Below are 20,590 nucleotides of genomic sequence, written 5' to 3'. Positions count from 1 at the left end.
GATTATGATGTAAACATATGCTCTTCCTTTTCTTAAAAGGTTTACTAAACAACTAGTATTTCTTATTCTATGAGAATAATAGGATACCAGGAGTCTCATTAAGCCAATAGACTCCTTTAAATGAGAATCTCTCTAATTCATTGCTTTTGAACTTATTTGCATTATAATAGGACAATTGCTAGCCAGGCTAGAGTCACTAATACTGGGAAAAGATACACATACAAGTGGATATATAGATGGATAGATATACAGATATATATGTTTTAAAAATACTCCTGAAGTTATTTTAAATCTTTACTATTATCAAAATATTTTAATACAACTCTCTCATATTAATTTTTCTACATATTCCATTTCCTACTTTTCTGAAAACACACAGGCAGAAGAAGGAAATTTTCTGAATTTGTTTTCTAATACATTAATTTAAGAATATACATGTTCCTTGGAAGATTATTTTTGTAAAAACTCAAGAGTTTCCATTTTAGTGTTTGTATTGTTTTCTGCTTCTAAAAAAAAGATATTTTTATTTCAATTTTTAACTTTCACTAAGAAAATTCTATCTTGTCATCAAATTAAAAAGCTATGGTTTTGACATACACTAGGTATTCAATAAATATTCACTATTCAATTTTCTTAGCTTGTTTCATTCAAACTTAATTCCAATATAATCCCATGGATACCTACTAGGTAAGAGGATATGCAACGTACCAATTCTGCTTTTTAAATATGACTGTTTTTTCTCCTAAAAATAAAAGTCTACAAAATAATGGTAATTACACAGTACAATGGCAAAGACAACCAACGATTTTCTAGCAATTTGTTGGGAAAGAACATGACCATACTTTTTAAATTCCGGGAAAAAGTCTCTCCAATCTTCTAAAATATCAAAACTTATTAGATGCCAACAGACATTCGTTTGTAGGAATCAAAAGGATGATGATGAAAGATTAGTTCTGTTTTGTCAAAAGATACACTCTCTATAGAAGGCTCTTCTAGCTGGTACAGTTGTCTACTGGGTATCTATTGGAATATCTTCCAGGAATCTCCAATTTACCATGTCCAAAATGGGATCTGTCATCTTTCCCACCATAATCCACTCTTTCTTTGTTAGCCATGTCTCAGTAAATGGTAAGCACAGGGATCCCATCCACCCCACTGCCTTAGAAACCTGAGGGTTATCTTTAACTCCTACCTCTCTGCTATGGTTTGAATGTCCCTTCCAAGACTCATGTTGAAACTTAATCCCCAATGTGGCAGTATTGAGAGGTGGGGCCTTTTTAAGAGGTGACTGGATCATGAGGCTCTACTCTCATCAATGGATTAATCCATTTATAGATTAATTGATGAAAGGGCTAATGGATTAATGAGTTATCATGGGAGTGGAACTGGTGGCTTTATAAGACAACGACGACAGCTTAGCACCTTGATATGCTCAGTCCCCTTGCCATGTGCCACCTCAGGATTCTGTAGCAGAGTCCCTATCAGCAAGAAGACCCTCACAGATGTGGCCCCTAGAACCTGGACTTCTGAGCTTCCAAAACTGTAATAAATTCCTTTTCTTTATAAATTATCCAGTTTCAGGTGTTATTGTATCATAAGCAACAGAAAATGAACTAAGACACCCTCCTATGCCCCATGTATCTAATCAGTTACCAAGACCTGGCCATACTGCCCCGTAATCTCTAAAATTCTTCCACTTCTCCCCCAGCTAGTCACTACTTCCCTTGGCTACTAATCATTTACTATCTGGATTATTGCAAAAGCCTCCTTAACTGACCTCCATGCCTCTGCTGTTCGTTCTCCAATCTTTTCTGGCTGTAATGTGAAGAATGTTTGTTTTCTAAAAAAGAAAATCTGATTATCAGCCTTAGATGGCCTGGCCCCCACCTTCCTCCCCAAATAAAATCCAAACTCATTAGCATAAAATAGTAGGCCCTGCATGATTTGCTTTACTTACCTCTCCTGGCTCTTTTCTTTTCCTCTCCTTGCAGTCTAATGCTTCTGGCATACTGAATTTCTTTTAGATTTTCAGATGCACCATATTGTTTTCATAAATACTTGGCACAACCTACCTATTTCCTTATGCTTGGCTTATGATTATACAACCTTCAAGTTTTAGCTTAAAAGTTCAAGGATCTTTCCTGACCTCCCATGTGCTTTTATAGCATACTTTATTTCCTCCCCCACAGCATTTACTACACTGAATTGTCACTGCCTGTTTGTGTCTATCCTCCTCTGAACTGTAAGCTGTGGGGTAGCAAAATGTTTTTGTCTCTCTGGTTGCTTAGCCTAGTATCTGGCCCATAGCTGATGCCCAATAAATATTTTCAGAGTTCATGAATACGAACTGACTGTGGAGTTAGATCTACATTTCGATTCTGGTTCCATCACTTATTAGCTACTGTGATCCTTGAACAAATTACTTAACTTCTCCTAAGCCTGAATTTTCTGATTTTTTTTTTCAGGAATAGTAATTCCTATCTTGCAAGGTTATAAGAATTAACTGATATCATATGCAAAGCAATCAGCACATACCCTAACAAAAGCAGGTGTTTGCATTGGTTAAGACTTCTGGCTGCAAGGAAAAAAAATCAGACTAGAGGTAGGTTAAACAAAAAGGGGAATTATTATAAAGGTTACAGGAGTGTCTCACTGAATTCAAGGTCCTAAGAGAAAACCAGAACCAGAAACCTGAGTACTAGAAATTTATAATAGTTTGTTCATTCTCTCTTTCTCTTAATCCCTCTGTCACCCCTTGCTTTCCCCATATCCTCTCCCCTCCCCGACTACTTGGTCGCCCCACCCCGCTCCCATCTCTCCTCCATGCTCTCCATATGTTTGTCTCTCTGCATCTTTCATCTTTGCTACTATGCTCATCTGCTTCTCTTCTGTGGCACAATGACTTTTTCGGCTCTTTACTTCACATGGTAAAACAAGCCTGCCAACAGTTTCAGAGTTATGATCTTCATTTTAGAGCTAGACTGAGGGACTCTAAGTATCAATTCCAAATTCCTAAAGGACTTTGGTCTGCCTTGGGTCAGCTGCCCCTTTCTGGGATCCCAAGAAGCAGGATCACTGCTGGAACATGGCACATCCCATTTTTACCAGAAGATGGTGGGAAAGGTCCTAAAAATGAGAAAGTCTAGGCAATCAAAACATTTAGGGCTGACTACTCCCATCTATTCGGTAAAAATTATTAACATTTCAAGAGAATTATTTTACTTAAGTGAATTAGCTACAATAAGAATATATTAGCAATTAGTCACAGGTTTAAATTTATACTTCTATTATTTAAAATTTTATATTAATGGAAAATGTGTGATGTCAATATAGAACATGTAAAAGGATTATTTTTTCCTCATTAATTTTCTTTCTAGGCTGGGCCTGGTGGCTCATGTCTGTAATCCTGGCACTCTGGGAGGGTGAGGTGGGAGGATCATTAGAGGTCAGGAGTTTGAGATCAACCTGAACAACAGAGAGCAGCGTCTCCACCAGAAATAGAAGAAGTCAGCCGGGTGTGGTGGCATGCACCTGTAGTCCCAGCTGCTTGGGAGGCTGAGGCAGGAGGATGACTTGAGCCCAGGAGTTTGAGGTTTTAGTAAGCTATGATTATGCCACTGTACTCTAGCCTGGGGGACAAAGAAAGACTCTGTCTCAAAAAAAAATTATCTTTCTAAACTTCTAATCTCGATAGCTAATGCTGCAAAACAGACTACAAAGGTAAACTTTTTTTTTTTTAAAGGAAAAAGATTTAAGGATATTCTAAAAATGTTAAGACTCATGCAATATACTTTAGCTTAGTTAAAGACCCAAAGAGAAAGTTGGGAAAAAAAACTCAAAAATACATGTTAAAACTTCAACTAGCACACTCTAAATGTCTTCCCCAATCCTTGTTCTAAACAAAACAGAAAAGAAAACCCTTCTTAAATAAAGTGGGAAAAAAAGTGGGAAAAATCATCACATAACCTTTTATAGCACTCTAGCAGTAAATATAGATGCAGTGTTAAAACAAAATTGAACCTGAAAGCTCAATTTAGTTGAATTGAAAAAACCAGGACAAAACAGTAAGAAGCCAGTGAGCTCACAGCATATCTGCTTCCCATCCCCCACTCCAACAGATTTTTCTAAGCTTCTATATATGTATCACATGCTGTTAATTTTTCACCTGGTATTAATATTTGTAATGTACAATTAACACTAAAAGTTACTTAGCTTCTTCCTTTGAAGATAATGAAAAGATTCATTTTATTACATTAAATAAAACAGGCATGGTATTGATGGAATTTTCCTAATCAAATTTCAGATTAACAAAAGAATGCTCATTTTAAGATATATTGTATCACACACATAGCCAAAACTTTTCTTGGAATTCTAAATGTCCATAGGACATTTACTAAATATAATGCCTAATTTCATTTCAAATTAAAAGTTGTTTTTTTTTTTGACACATAGTCTTGCTCTATCCCCCAGGCTAGGGTGTAGTGGCATCATCATAGCTCACTGCAACCTCAAACTCCTGCGCTCAAGCAACCCTCCTGTCTCAGCCTCCCGCATAGCTGGTACTACAGGTGCCCGCCTCAATGCCTGGCTAATTTTTCCTGTTTTTAGTAGAGACAGGGTCTTGCTGTTGCTCAGGCTGGTCTTGAACTCCTGAGCTCAAGCAATCCTCCAGCCTCAGCCTTCCAGTAAAAGTTTTCATTGTTCTTTTTAACCGCAAATTTCCTATGTGCTCACCATATTAAAATTTAAATAATACAGATATATATTAGTAAATGCATTAACTTATTTAATACAGACAATAACCATGGAAGGTATGTGTTATTATTATCCCTGTTTTACAGATGAGGAAACTTAGGCCTGAGAAGTTAAGTAGGTTTTGGTTCTACGTCACAAAAGTAGGAAGTGGCAGAGTCAGAAGTCGAGTGTGAGCTCAGGAGATCTTGTCTCAGTGTCCATTAATTTTCTACTGCTGCCATAACAAGACAAATTACCACAAATTTAGTGGCTTAATACAAATTTATTAAAATGTTACAGTTCAGAAGTCTGACACAGGTCTCACCGAGTTAAAATCAAGGTGTCATCAGGGCTGCATTTCCTTCTGGAGATTCAAAGAGATTAAGTTTCCTTGCCCTTTTCTAGTTTCTAGGTACTGCTGCATTCCTTGGCTCATGGTCTTCTTCCTCCATCTTTAAGGCCAGCTACATTGTCTCTTTCTGACCCTGCTTTGTTGTTACATTTCTTTGATTGTTCTGCCTTCCTCAGTTTGAAGAGGTTCTTGGTGGCCAAATATAGAATAAATTTGAGCATAAAAAAACAGTGACACTAATAGATTACGACCTGTTGACCAGAAGACTCCTTAAGTCATTGTGATAATAAATGAGAGAGAAGGGAAGGTTCTCACTTACAGAATCCCAACTAATAAATATAGAAGGATTCCATCATGAAATCTGCCTGTGAAGAATAAGAAAAAAAAAAAAAAGAAATTAGAAAAAAAAATAAAAAGAAAAAAGAAAAAAATATAGAAGGAGTAAGATAGTTAGAAAAGTATTATTTTGCAACTATTACTGTAACAATTAATTCAGGCAAGAATCATCAATTAAAGCTAAAACTGTTTCCCTACCTATAACTTAATAATTAGAAAGAAAAATGTTAATCTTACAGTGAAGAAATCTGACAGATATCACCTTAACTAAGCAATCAAAGTTAATACTGCCATTAATAGAACTGACTAACATAGTGTGCCTCCTGCTGTGCTGTCCTAGGAAGGACACAATACCCCTTATGTGGTATTCCTGCCCCAATCCCATAATCTAAGTATACTCTTGGATTAGATTTAGGAAGAGTCTAAATCTAATCTGTAAGATGTTTCTTGTTTGAGGAAACATCAGACCAATCCTCATTGATGTACATTATAATGATGTACATTATACAAAACAAGTAGTCCGACTTTTCAAAAATATCAATGCTTTGAAAGATAAAGAACTGTTCAGATTAAAGGAGACTAAAGAGACATGACAACTAAATGCAATGTGTGTTTCTAGACTGGATTTTGTATTTTTGTTATAAAGGACATTATTAGGACAATTGGAAAATTTTGATTATGGACTATTGGGTTATTTGTCTTTTTCTTATAGGTTATGGCAAAGGTTATGAGTAAGCAGTTCACCACATGGTAAGACGCACAGTAGTCTTCGATTCAAAAAGCGAATTAAAGGCTGGGCGCGGTGGCTCACGCCTGTAATCCTAGCACTCTGGGAGGCCGAGGCGGGTGGATCCCTCAAGGTCAGGAGTCCGAGACCAGCCTGAGCAAGAGCGAGACCCCCGTCTTGGACAACTAAAAATCTACATAGAAAAAAAACCGGGCATGGTGGCGCATGCCTGTAGTCCCAGCTACTCGGGAGGCTGAGGCAGTAGGATTGCTCGAGCCCAGGAGTTTGAGGTTGCTGTGAGCTAGGCTGACACCATGGCACTCTACTCCAGGCAGCACAGTGAGACTTTTTCTCAAAAAAAAAAAAAAAAAAAAAAGCGAATTAAAATAACTTTAAAATAACTTTAAGGTATCTTTATTTGCACATATAACTAAAAAAACAATGTTCACAGATTTTACGGATAAAAAATGTTTATATATTCCAGTTCAACACCCTAAATGAAAAAACTGGAAAGATGATATAAAAAGAGCTTTAAGCTTGTTACTATGCCTGGCTTTGAATATCACCAAAAAGATAAAGCAATGACTATCATGTTATTAGAAGACTTCATTATGGAAAGAGGAAAATAAAAGAGACCAGAAAAAAAAAAAAAAGTAGAAAAGGAGTCGCTGAACCATATTGTTAAAAGGAAGCTGAGCTTATCAGGTCTGACCACTCACCAACACAAGGAAAATACCACTGGCAAATGATCTATATGCAGTGTACTCCAGAGACAAGACGGTTCAATGATTTAAAAAAGCACTGCTGGACAAGTAACTGTTAAAATTTACTTCTTTATAATCTTCCAATTGCTTATAAATAATAACAAACATCTGTTTAGCAAACTGTTTTAGAATTCTGTCAGGAATCAAATACAACTTTCAGTGCCTGCATTTATTAAAATTCACCATTCAAGGCATCACTTACTCATTTTTCTGGCATGTCTACCTGTCTTCATGATTTCTTTATTACTGGTGGGGCCCTGGAGTATCAGAAATGTCATTCAGAACCTTGGGATATAATTCTTCTGGACCTAGAGACTTGAAATCATTTAAAGCTAGATGAGCTCTATTTTCTTATTCTTTGTTCTAGTTTATCTAATTTAAACAGCAACCTTTTATCACTTGAGCCCAGGAGTTTGAGGTTGCAGTGAGCTACAACGATGCCACTGCACTCTACCTGGGGTGACAGAGCAAGACTCTGTCTCGAAAAAATAAAATTAATTAAATAAAATAAACTTAAATAAGGAGCAATCTCTTGTTACATAAGTTAGAAGACAAAAAGGAAATATGCTAGGTATTCTCTGTCATCTACTATTTTAACTTTCCTAAACTGAAGATTCCTGATTTCCTTCTTATTTTAGCACTAAATTTATCTGTAAGAATCATCTATACTGTCCTTAGCTTTTCCTTCTAAACATCAGTCATTCTAAAAATTCTATTCATCCTTTGACAGTATCCTAAGAGGTTCATGGCCCTCTCCTTCTACTTCATCTTTATTATGAACTCCTCCTTATGACTTACACACTCTATTCATTAAAATAAAACAAAACAAAAACGAAGCCCCAGCAGAAGTGGCCCAGGGGTTCAGGGTGGGGAAAAGAGGAGGTGGTGAGGTGACTTGAGGTGGGGATTAGGCTTTAGCTCCATCCTAATTTCTACCTGCTCCTACCCCACCAAATTCTTTGATATGGCTAATTAATATCTTTTCTCAGTCACTAGATGTACTATGTAAATGTAGACATACTCCCGGTTCTACTCTGACCCCCTCCCCCACCAGAATGCTTCCTAAGCTTTTCATGTAAAAGGTTTGGGGCATTTTCAGACTTTTCATTTCTTTTGGTGGTACACTGCCCATTTGAATCTTAAACCATACTCTTACTGTGTTACGATATTTGAAGACTTTCATCACAACTATTTAATAGTTTGCTTTTATACCAACATTGTGGCCCGAATTAAGATGATATCATCTATGCCCCCACCTTCCAAATAAATATTCTAACCACATTTGTACAACCAAATAATGTATTTCCATACAGATGTCTAACTTGTTCAACTACAGGGTTACTTCCTGTCCCCTTCTGTGGCAAAGATAGTCACTTATTCACCAAAAATCTATTCTTTCCTTCTACAGCACAAAATTCTCACTGGGAAATAGCTGCCCTGTCAGGGACTATTTTTCCCAGTTCTCCTTAAACCCAGATATATCCATATGACTTGTTTACATCAATGTAACATAAAAAGAACTGATGTGTACCAGTTTTTAAGAACCATGGTTGCTTGACATGTATTTATAGATTATGATATAAAGAAATAGAACCCCCTTATTGTAAGTGGGTTAACTATCCTTAGGGATAGTTGAGTACTGCTCTTTGACATTTACAAGTCACTGACATATTAAACCTCAATTTCTCCAACAGACTCAAGTAAAATGCTTATTTGAATTCATCCTGAGCATTAATGATACTAGTTTAGCACTAGGTCTGCCACTCCAAGGAGCCTTGAGTAAAAAACATCTGTGGTTACTGCATGAGTTTTTAGTGAGGAGGTACTTGTTGATAGTCCTTTCTCCCAATGTGGAAGGCAGACATTGCCAGCTGACTTTTGCACATTCCTACATTCAAAGGCATTTAATAAATGTCTACTATGTATCAGTTCCTACATTCAAAAATATTTAATAAGTGTCTACTATGTGTCACTGTTCTAGATTCTTAGAGTAACTTCAGTAACCAAAACAAAGGTCCCTACCCTAATGAAGCTTAAATTCCAGTGTCAGATATACCAGTCATTTAGAGTTGGCGCAGCAACAGTTTAAAGCCTATCCGCCAACCTTTATGTAAAGGCTTAATAAACATGGGCAATGATAAACTGTGGGAATGACAGGGAAGGAGCTGTACTGTAGATATCCTCCTCTGTGGGATAATAATGCTACAAAATCAAGCTAGTAGTCCCACTAGAAAACAATGCTCCAACTTATTAGGGAGGACAAAGGGTACATTCTTGGATACAATTGAAGAATAAAAGGAAGCCTAAGAAGAAAAGGCTTGGAAGGTGGTAAAGGAAATCATTGTCAATGCAAGAACTTGACACAGTGGCAAAAGAGTAGCAAATAAAATTCCCACTTGGAGCTTTAGATGAGACAGCCTCTTCCACAAGTGAGGAGCTTACGTTACAGTAAGATTTACAGGAACAAACCAGTATGAAACACTATAATAATCAGGAATAGGCCGGGCACGGTGGCTCATGCCTGTAATCCTAGCACTCTGGGAGGCCGAGGCGGGTGGATTGTTTTGAGCTCAGGAGTTCAAAACCAGCCTGAGCAAGAGCGAGACCCCGTCTCTACTAAAAATAGAAAGAAATTAATTGGACAACTAAAAATATATAGAAAAAATGCCGGGCATGGTGGCGCATGCCTGTAGTCCCAGCTACTCGGGAGGCTGAGGCAGGAGGATCGCTTGAGCCCAGGAGTTTGAGGTTGCTGTGAGCTAGGCTGATGCCATGGCAGTCACTCTAGCCCGGGCAACACAGTGAGACTCTGTCTCAAAAAAAAAAAAAAAATAATAATAATCAGGAATAAGCCAGTATGGAAGAACCCTATTGTTTCTTCCAGAAGGAAGTGCAGCCTTGAATGGTTGGTGAGTCTGCACCAAGGCATAGGAAATTGCTATCTGCTGACAGGGCAAATTACAAAGTGGCTCTCCTGGAGCATGTGTCTGAAATGTGACAGAGAATCATTAGGCAACAAAGACCTTCCATCTATTCGTACTAACTCACCTAGGAATAAATGATATAATTAACAGAAATGAAGGCAATATTGTACAGCAGCCATTTGATCCAGCTTTTGAGGCAGAAGACTCAGATTTGAGTACAAATTATATATACATATATTATTATGTGAGTATACATAGTGTATATATAGAAAGACACAAAGACAGAGACACTAACTATATACAGACTTTACAAACACAAACCTACAAATGGGCAGCATTTGCTATAGTTTAGTTAGTGTAATGACCCATCCTTCGCATGCTGCTTTGTTCTTTTGATGAATTAAATTTAGATAGAAAAAAAGATGACACAAGGTCAGTTCTATATATTTAAAAAGATGAGAAAAAAGAAACTTGATTAGGAAAACATGCTAACACTCTCTATTAATCTGGGTTGAACATCTTATTTTATAAAAAGATAAAGAATGATTTGGACTTAGTCTATCTTTTCCATTATATAATAAACCCAAACTTACAAAAGAGCATTTGCTACAGTTTTATTAGTGTAATAACTCATCTCTTTCGGCTAATGAGTATCATTAATATCTGACCTTAATTAACATCTGACATCTATTATGAAACATGTACCACAAAGCCACTTCCACTAAAAAGTATAATTGAAAATTCTTTGCCAACGATTCAAATGTATAGTTTAATGGAGAAGGTAAAAGATACAAAATGCCCTTTCCACCATTGCTCCTTATTCCTAAGAAACGTACATGGTATAGGGAACAGGCTTATAGTCAGTCAGCCCTAGATTCAGATCCCAGTTCTGTCCAACCACGTTATATGACCTTAGCAAATTACATATACTTTCTGATCCTCAGTTTCTTCATCTGTGATAAACATGTGTCTCGTCTATGACTTTTCTACGTATTTTGGAAACACATTTTGAAGATTCAAATTAAATGTGGAAATGCATATGAAAGTAGAGCACAGCACCTGTTTTAGGACAGGCTTTCTTCTTTCCCTAGCCTGTGCCCAACAGAAGGAGTAAATGGGTAGCAAATAAAAAAGGACACAGAAGGTAAAGTTACAAACTCCATATTACATCACTCCTCATTTTCCCAAGCCCGATTTTTGTTTCTCACTTTCAATCTTTTGAAGCTTTTCTATTGCTCACACTCTCCTATAGGGTTAGAGCAGGAGGTAGATTTCATAATGCCTAGCAAGCAAGTGGGAGAAATTAGGGAGGCTTCTGTACTTAACTTCAGCTTAACAGCAATGTCTCATTGAGACAGTCTAAGCATCCCAATATGCAACTCATAACAGAGTGATTTTTAAATAGTGAGGAGCTAGGAAGGTGGGGAGGAAGGGTGATTAGCAAGGCTATCAGTTCCTCCACCTTATAATCATAGCGCTTGTAGGCCAAAGCACTTATTTGTCCAAAGAGCTGAGAAGATTTAAAAAAACAGAAATAAAACAAAAACTGAAAATCGATCAGAACACATTTTACCACCAAAACATTATTACACCTCTTTGTTAGGTGTTTATAGGTTAACTGCAATGGGGTGCCTAGAAATCAAATCAAAATGCTTATGTTACAGAAAAGACTTTTTCTGGGAAAACAGATTTTGATTTTCAGAGAATTGACAAATTTTCAGAACACAATCTACTTATAATTTTAGTTTGTTTCTTTTCTTCTCTTTTTAGAAAATCTATTTTGCAAAATTTAAAAAGCTGACCATTTTCAAATGCCCACGCCTGTTTTGTTCTAAATATTACCTGTAAGTATTAAAGGCAAATATCCAGAATAAGTAGTCTATGCTTTTGTCGATTAAAAAAACTAAATGTGAGTTTTGAGGGCTGGTGTAGTGGTGGCTCATGTCTGTAATCCTAGCACTCTGGGAGGCTGAGGTGGAGGATCACTTGAGGCCAGGAGTTTGAGACCAGCCTTGGCAACATAGCAAGAACACGTTTCTACAAAACAATTTTAAAAATGAGCTGGGCGGGCATGGGGGCATGCACCTGTAGTCCCAGCTACTCAGGAGGCTGAGGCAGGAGGATCGCTGAGCTATGACGGAGCCACTGCACTCCAGCTGGTGCAGCAGAGTAAAACCTTGTCTAAAAAACAAAAAAGTGAGTAGAGTTTTAATGATAGTGGCTATTTTCTTGACATAATGTAGAAAAGTTTTCATCCAAATAGCCATGCTTACCTGTTAACTGACATCATAACTATCTGCTTCAATACAGTAAGTCATTATTTTTTCTAATAATGACAAGAGTCTGAAATATCTTTAAAAAGCCTTGATTTCAAATTTGTCTTCTCATAATAAAACCTCTATGTAAGTGTTTGCAGCCTGTATATCTGCATCAAAAACATCTGCAATGAACTAATGTCTAGAAAAATATTAAATCAAGTTTTCCTGCCTAGAGAATTGAATCCATTTACTCGAGGCTAAATCCTTCCAGTGCACAGGGATTTATTCAGTTTCAGAGGTATCACACACTTAATGCCATCAAAAACCAAAAGTATCATAAAGGATTATCACACTAAAAAGACCTACCAATCTACAAAATTTTATAACAGCCTGATAATCATAGCCAGTCCCACCACAACTATGGAATCCTAGAGGGCGGCAGTCATGCCTTAATCATTTTTATAGTTTCAAAACTAGCATAGTATTTGTCACACCATAGGTTTAATAATGTTTGCTTAGTGAGTGGAATCACACTGCATTTGCTTGAGAAAGTTCAATGCCAAGTCCATGGGTCAGTTTTTTACTACAATTTTTACTTATTTGATATCTAATTTTATTTCAAATTCTAGACTCTGAAACATTTCCTTACAATTTTATCAATTCAGTTATGCGTCGCTTAGTGACAGAAATACATTCTGAGGAATGTATTGTGTTAGGTGATTTCACCACTGTGTGAACATCATAAGGTGTTCTTACACAAACCTAGATGGTACTACACACCTAGGCTATAAGGTATAGCCTATTGCTCCCAGGCTACAAAACTGTACAGCATGCTACTGTATTAAATACTGCAGGCAATTCTAACACAATGGTAAGTATTGTTTATCTAAACATATCTAAACTTAGAAAAGGTAAAGATACAGTATAAAAGATTAAAAAATGGCCAGGCAGTGGCTCACACTTGTAATCCTAGCACTTTGGTAGACCACGGCAGTAGGACCGCTTGAGGCTGAGAGTTCAACACCAGCCAGGGCAACAAAGGAAGACCCCATCTCTACAAAAAATTTAAAAATTAGCTGGGCATGGTGGTACATATCTGCAGTCCCAGCTACTCAGGAGGCTGAGGCAGGAGAATCATTTGAGCTCAGGAGTTCAAGCTTGCAGTGAGCTACGATCGTGCAACTGCACTTCAGCCTGGGTGACAGAGTGAGACCCTGTCTCTAAAAATCAATCAACCAATACATTTTTAAAAGATTAAAAAATGGTACACCTGTTTGGGCAGCTCCATTACAACCATATGGAATCACCATTGTTGACTGAAACTTTGTTATGCAGCGCATGACTATATTACAAAATCCTTGATTGTAATGGAAGCACACATTTATATAGGTTGAAAAACTATTAGAAACTATCTGGCCCAACTACCTCTCATTTCAAATCACAAAACAGAGGCCTAATGAGTTTACTGAACTGCCCAAGGCTGTATAGCTCTTCACTGTCAGAAATGGAACTAAAATCCAGATGGTCTTCTACCTTTTAGTCTTTTCCTTATTTCACCATGTTGCCTTCTCTGCTCCTTTCCAAATGCCTGACTACTATTATTTTATAATTATCCTTCTCTGTAAAATAGCAGTCACATCAGAACAGATGTTAGAAATCAATAAACTTGCCATGAAACAATGTTAAGTATTAACTTATACATAATAACCACCAACTTTTTCCACCTCACCCCAATTTCCACTTAATGCTAAGAAATGAAAGTCATATTAAAAAATTAGAGAAGTGAATATCCTCATAAGTCAGCTAAAGAAAACCTAGAATCCCGATACTGCTAGGAACAGAGAGGCTGAAAACCAGACAAGCTTGAAGTTTCAGTGGTCAGTCCTTTCCTCCCAGCACTTCCTGTCCCCACTCTCACTTCCAGCAGACTTATCCTATGAACTATGCATTCCTTTACACACATTACAGCAGAAAATTGGGACTTCTTTTTGTCCTAGGTGGACACAAACATAAGTCATAATTAGAATTGTAGTGACTGTCACTACTAATGTATAGCAAATGCATTTTTTAAAAAACTAGGATTTTTTTCTTTTGCATAATTTGTACTTTCTTTATTCACTAAAATAGTAAAAAAGATTTCTTTAAAATAAATCTTGTTAAAGACTAGTTTAACTTCAACTACAAAGAGCTTCCAGTTTACATTAGAAATATCAAAATGACCTTTAATTTCACATTTGCAACATTGTTTAAATTATTTTATAAAATCATCTTCAATCTAGAACAAAACCTTCAAAACAAAATCTAAAGAATTTATTTAACTTGAACCTATGCAAAAGCACTAAGCTAGTTTTCCAATATTTTAGTAGAGGTGTACTTAAAGTATTTGTTGTATACAGAAAAAGACTATAAAGTCATATAAATATACCCAGAACCACATCCCCACATACAATTCAAAACTTATTTAATATTTATTGTGCAAGGGGCTATTCTCAAAGAGTAATATAAAACAGCTTTTCACCACAGTGAACACTAGGTCAAGAATAATAGACAAGCATGAAAATAATTACAATGCAAGAAGGGTGCTTTGACATGGGGTTTTGTGAGAGCACAAAGAAAGAGGTCATCACACCAACGTCTTGCTAAGTGTGTGCCACAATGACAATGACAATGTATATTTATTAATGTTCAAGTGTATAGTTTTCCTGTACCTCTTTCTTCCTTCTAGTTATACAAGTTTGAGTGCTGCTTCTCTCATATTCTTTAAGCCTCAGCCCAAATTAGCCAAACCCTGACCCACCAAGTTTCAAAGCCAGCATTAGTAAAAGGAATTGTCTCTAGATTTTCAGTAGTCAGTAGTAGTAAAAGAGAGGACAAGATGCTGCTGCTATCTGCTTGGCATATTTATAAACTGAGCAACATTTCAGAAGCAGCAAAATTTGCCTGTGGCATCTTCCAGTCTGGGGTTTGCCATATATAGCTGATACTGTATCTGAGATTGTTGATGTCCATCTTCTCAAACGCCAGAAATAAAGAAAGAACAAAAGGAAAAGAATGTAGGGTTCCTATCCTACATTCAGGCAAAATTCAGGTAGCCACAGGGGATATGCAATGTGTAGCTAAAGTTCTAGAAATAATCCCTCTTGAGAGCCTTCCACTTCCTAGGAGAAAGTAGGGAGTCCAGAGAACTTGCATGTCAGCAATCCTACCAGCCCCCAAACAACAGCAGCAATTCTAAGAATCAGAGGTTAAAGCAAAATGGAGTATATACCATATGCTTCAAGGAACCTTCGGTCTCATGGAAGGAAACAAGGGAAACTGAAAGGCACTGCTACCCCAGTTGGGGTTAGGGGGAGTTGAGGCACAGAGGCTTGTAAGTCAGTCCATTAGTACGTCAATAATACATTATTCTATAATCTGAAATTGGACGATTCTGTCTTTCCTGGAGTGGGCTTCCAGATCTTAAACGTAAAGCCAATCCAAACCAGGATATACTGACGAGTCTGCTAGTTCCAAGACAACAGTAGTGCTGCTGCAGCCAAGGATTCCTTGGCATACAAACATGTTAAAATGATATTGGCAGCAGCACTGGCTCTTCTCTTTCACCCTCTGCTGTTACTATAGCTCCTTTTGCTAAATCTGCCTCTGGGTTTAGACAGGAGTTGGATGGTTCATAATCACCCAGCAGCTGCAGCTGAGCAATACTCAGCCTAATTGTGGCTCTGAAGCAGCCGAGAGGAAGAAAAGAGATAATACATACCCTACCATAGCCATACACAAACTGTCGTGCACACTACCAATAAGACATCGAGATACTTTAATAGGAACAGATTATTTCCTTTAAAGAACAGCAGCTGTACCTTGCTAGAGAACTTGTATTTATATCATAAACCTGTTTAAACGTGAACTGAAGGTGACCTAAACCATGCAGGGTTCTGAACAATAGACGATCTTACTAAAACTTCCTGTAAATATTCACACAACAAAGCCAGAGCCACAAACATCACTTTATAACACGACTGACAGTTCCTGTGATATAAGAATTTGGCACAGATGTGATGCCTTCTTCAGCTCTACATTACAACAATGCAAAAGCAACACGAGTAACTAAAACAGCAAGCCATTACCGTAAAGCAAGTAAAACAGCATAAAGCAATGATTCTCTGCATTTCTGAAACTCCAGCACCATACTGTCATTTGTTTTCTTTTGAAACAAAACTTATTCTTCCTTCAGGTGCTATCCATCTTCAGAAAGTTTAAACAAAAACTTATTTTATGCTGAGAATTTCATGACATCCTTAAGAATATAAAAACTAAGGCTGAAATTACTGATATAAAGAATTACTGCTCTAGAAAACTGAAAATGGATAAAAGTCAAGATTTACTACTTTTATGCCATAATTGAGTTTTGAGTTTTAATTGCTATGTTACATAATCTTCTGAAAAACAGGGTATTTGATGACAGAACAGTATCCATTCACTCAACATATTTTGATTACCTATTTGTCACAGCATACAAGCTGAAGAATATTTAAAAGTATTAAAACCTGATGTCTTCCATCAAATTAACATATTAAAGAAAACCAAGTAGAACTTGATGTAAAATTTTCAAAATTCTCTAAGTATTGTACATTTGGAAGCGAGTACGTAACTTTTTCGAGGTAGTTATATATACTAGCTGGTGTATGACAATTATGATTTAGTAAGTGTAATCCTGTTTGCGAAGGACAGCCTAGTCAGTGTTCTAAAGCCAGTCCCCAAATATTAAGTTCTTAATCCAAGCACCTTATACAATACATTACACAGAAACTTCTTAAAAAAAAAGTTTCATGTAAAATAAAACACACATACAGAAAAGCATGTATGGCTTCATGAACTAACACCCCTGCAACCCCCACCAAGTTAAAAGAACTTTGCCACCACTTCAGAAGCCAGGTCCCAATCACAATCTCCTCCCTTATCCCATATTTTTACTTTTACAGAAATCATTTCCTTGCAGGTTTTTAAAAAATAAATAGTTTTATCACCCAAGCTTCCATTCTTAGACACCAGAGCTTAGAATTGCTTTAAAAAGTTTTTTTTTTATATTAGGCTTCTTTCTTAATATAATGCTAACAGAACTAATAAATGATGCCTACACTTAATTTGTAAAGAAAAATTACCCGAAGTCAGGCGGGTGGTGTGTGCCTGTAGTCCTGGCTACTTGGGAGGCCAGAGGATCACTTGAGCCCAGGAGTTCAAGATCAGCCTGGGTGATGGAGTAAGACCCCACCCATCCCCCCCCCAAAAAAAGAAAGAAAAGAAAAATTACTCATAGTAATAAATTATTTACTACCTAAAATGATGCAAATTTGTACTTTGATGAACAAGTCTCACACCACTGGTTGGTAATATTTCGCTTACACTGGGTCATTGCTATTCTTATAGCACATTTATTCTCTTACCATTACATACCACAGAAGAGTTTTATTTGCATAAACATTGATTTTTTTAGCTTGAGAATTTCCTGAACTAAAAAAAAAAACCTGAGACCATATATTAATATTATACTTCAACCGTAAGACAAATTCCACCTATCCCAGGAAGATAGGTCAAAGCTGTAATTTCACTTTCAGTTGAACAGAAAGGAGTCAATTTTGTGGTTTATGAAGTCAGCAAAAACTAACTGCAAAATTAAAGCTATTATAACATTACAGTGGTTACAGCGGGGTAGATATTTTAAGGGCTATTTTATCTTTTATCATGGAAACATGGATAAAAACTGTCTTGAATTTAGATTCGCATCAAAAGCAACCGTCTTTTTCAAATTTATGACCCTCTGAACTGTCAATCTGCGTTTAAAATCTCTACTGAGGTTTAGCTAATGCCCAAAAACTAAAATACAATTTAATTTCCTTTTCTTAAATGTCAACTATGGCAGTAACAGCAGCATATTTGTAAGGAAAAAAAAACCCATATATATGGCTTGGTAAAATAAAACTTTCTTACAGTACAATATATGAAAATCATCTGTGATGCATACAAGATCCTTGGCTTCTAATACAAGACACTCCTTTATTCACTCCTGTCCATTCAAACTGTTTCCTGTTCACTGTGTGCCAAGCATAGTGATAGTTAAGATATTTACCACGTACTTTTCCTTCAATGTACAGTCACATGTATACATTTAATACTAATTTCCTTAGTGTGTAATTTAATTTTAGAAATTTAACAGGATGGTTTAAATACACTTAAAATTACCACGATATCTTTGGCACTATAATCCTACAATTATAATGAGCAAATATACTATTAATGCAATCATATCCTATATATGTGAAATCATCTATGTGAAAACACACACCAGTGGAATAATAAACGTCATAAAGTTATCGTTCTACTAAAGATTTTTCATTATTTACTTTAATAGCTTATAAATTCTTAGACCCTGTGTCATTACATGCCCGTTTCAATTAATTATGCGGGAACTAATTCAACCAAATGAGAATTAAGTTGTGTCCTACTCACTACAAACAAAAACTAAAGCAGTCCCTATATTAGACCCGACTTTCGAAGAGCTGCTTAAAACTCCGCCCACGCCTAATAAAGCAAAAGCTGGAAGCAATTATCAAGAAAAACACACTTTAAACCAAAATTTTCTTTAACACATGTGGACAGAGAACGGAACCAAATGGGAGGCAGAGTGGCATGATACTGTAAAAGTGGACGCTGAATAGTAAATTTCCCAGCCCCCAATCCAAAACAAAGGAAAACTTTAACATGTTGCGGTTTTCAATCAAACCAAGTGAAGCCAGAGGCTCACCCACTCGCCCCATACACCCTCGTCCTCCCAGCACAGCTGCCACCGTCGTCAGCCGACACACAGACCCCCAACCTCTAGGACAGAAGGGGGCCACTTCCCTCGCCCAGGACTTCGGGCTGTAGGGACAAAAATAAGCCTCGCCTCCACCTCACCGGGGGCCCAACTACTTTGAAGACATGGGCGGGGGGGAGTCCCAACGCTCTGAGTACCTCAAGTCGGACTAGGGCGGAGACCGAGTAGGGGGCGAGCAGGTAGCGCGGAGACGGAGACACGCCCGCCGGGCGAGCCGGGCCGGGGGAGGGGAGAAGTTTCTCCCCAACTTCCCGACTCCGGGCTGGACGGGGCGGGGAGCGGCGGCGCCTCCAGGCGCCGGGGCCTAGCGTTGCCCGGGCTGGGGTCGGCCGCCCCCGCCCGCGGGGCCCCACCAGGTCCTTACCTGCCCTCCGGCCGCGCTCGCATGAGTCGCTGCTGCAGCAGCTCGGGCTGGCGGGGAGGGGGCGGCGGGCGGAGGCGAGGCCCGCGGGCCCTCTCCCTCCTCCACCTCCTCGTCCCGGGGCGCCCGGCAGCAGCGGCGACGGCACAGCCGGCCCGGACTCGTTACTTCAGGAGGAGGGAATTCCCGGGCTCCCCACCCATCGGCCGCACTCTCCACCTCCTCTCCTCCCGGCTCCGCCCCTGCACTCCGCGCGGGCGGGAGCTGCGGCTACCTGCGCGCGGCCGCCCGCTCACCGGAACTCGCGCCGCGCCGGCCCGGCTCCCGCGCCCTTCGCTTTCCGGCGCCGGCGCCCCACCGCGTCCCCTCCGCGGGCTCCGGGCTGCCCTGCAGCCGTCCAGGTCGGCGGCCGGTCCGAGTCACTTCTCCCGACCCAACATGGCGGCAGGGGCCGGGGCGGATTCCCGGGGCGGCGCAGGCTGAGGGGCGTGAGGAGGAGGCGCTTCTCCACCCCAAGAGCAGGCCCACGGCGCCGCTGCCCAGCCGCGCCCCCGCAGACCCTCGGCCCGCCCGCCGGGCTGCGCGGGGATTGAATGGGGCGCACCAGGTCCGCCCCTCAGCCTTGCCCAGCTCTCGGTAGCGCCCAGGGCTGCGGGGCTTTGTTTTTGTGGGGGAGGACAGGGTTGAGTTTTTTTGTTGGCTGTTTGCTTGTCAGTACGATGCTTCCTCACCCTTTGTCGTTGGTAGTAAAATCTCAGCCCGACCGCGTGAGCCAGGGGGGCGTTACTCACACCCTCATCACCATCCTGAACGCCGTCCAGAAACGTTTGCGTCTGGCCTCCTTCCTAGGCAGGGATCCTGTCCCCGGCCTTGGAGCTTCCTGTTGACTGTAGGTCGAACCAGCCTTGCCGGAGGGAAACCGAAGCTGAGTTTTGTTGGCGACTATCCCAGTAATGGTGGCTTTGGCTTATGTTTGGGACAGCGTATTCTTATATGATCCTGGCAACATCCCAGTGAGGAAACTGGGACGGGTATCACTATCCTGCTTGACAGCCGCGGAAACTGAGGCTGCAACCCCAAAAGTGGAAGTGTTCATCTGACTCCATGCACTCGTCCCCTTAGCCTTGGAGTCAGTCGCTGAAGAAGGGGGAGGATGCAGAACTGGGGTAAAGATGAGGGTTAGTCAAGGTCTGCACGGGCTGAACCTCGAGGCTCTTCTACTGAAGTCACTTCTGCCCTGCCAGACTCTTAGAGTAATTTCCT

The 20,590-nt window shown here is 39.1% G+C and overlaps 1 protein-coding gene across 1 annotated transcript in view; it reads right to left on the bottom strand.

The window, feature by feature from the left end:
• YES1 (YES proto-oncogene 1, Src family tyrosine kinase) overlaps positions 1-19,519 on the bottom strand; it is an 80,755-nt gene extending 61,236 nt beyond the window's left edge. The window contains exon 1 of the mRNA XM_012652080.1: positions 19,331-19,519. The gene's annotated coding sequence lies outside the window, so the exon portion shown is untranslated. The remainder of the gene's footprint in view (positions 1-19,330) is intronic.
• Between the last annotated feature and the right edge of the window lie 1,071 nt (positions 19,520-20,590).

The sequence above is a fragment of the Propithecus coquereli genome, unplaced genomic scaffold (assembly GCF_000956105.1).
Source record: "Propithecus coquereli isolate 6110/MARCELLA unplaced genomic scaffold, Pcoq_1.0 Scaffold38, whole genome shotgun sequence".
Taxonomy (NCBI): Eukaryota; Metazoa; Chordata; class Mammalia; order Primates; family Indriidae; genus Propithecus; species Propithecus coquereli.
Note: the sequence above shows the minus strand (reverse complement) of the source record. Positions and strands in the feature narration are given on the sequence as shown.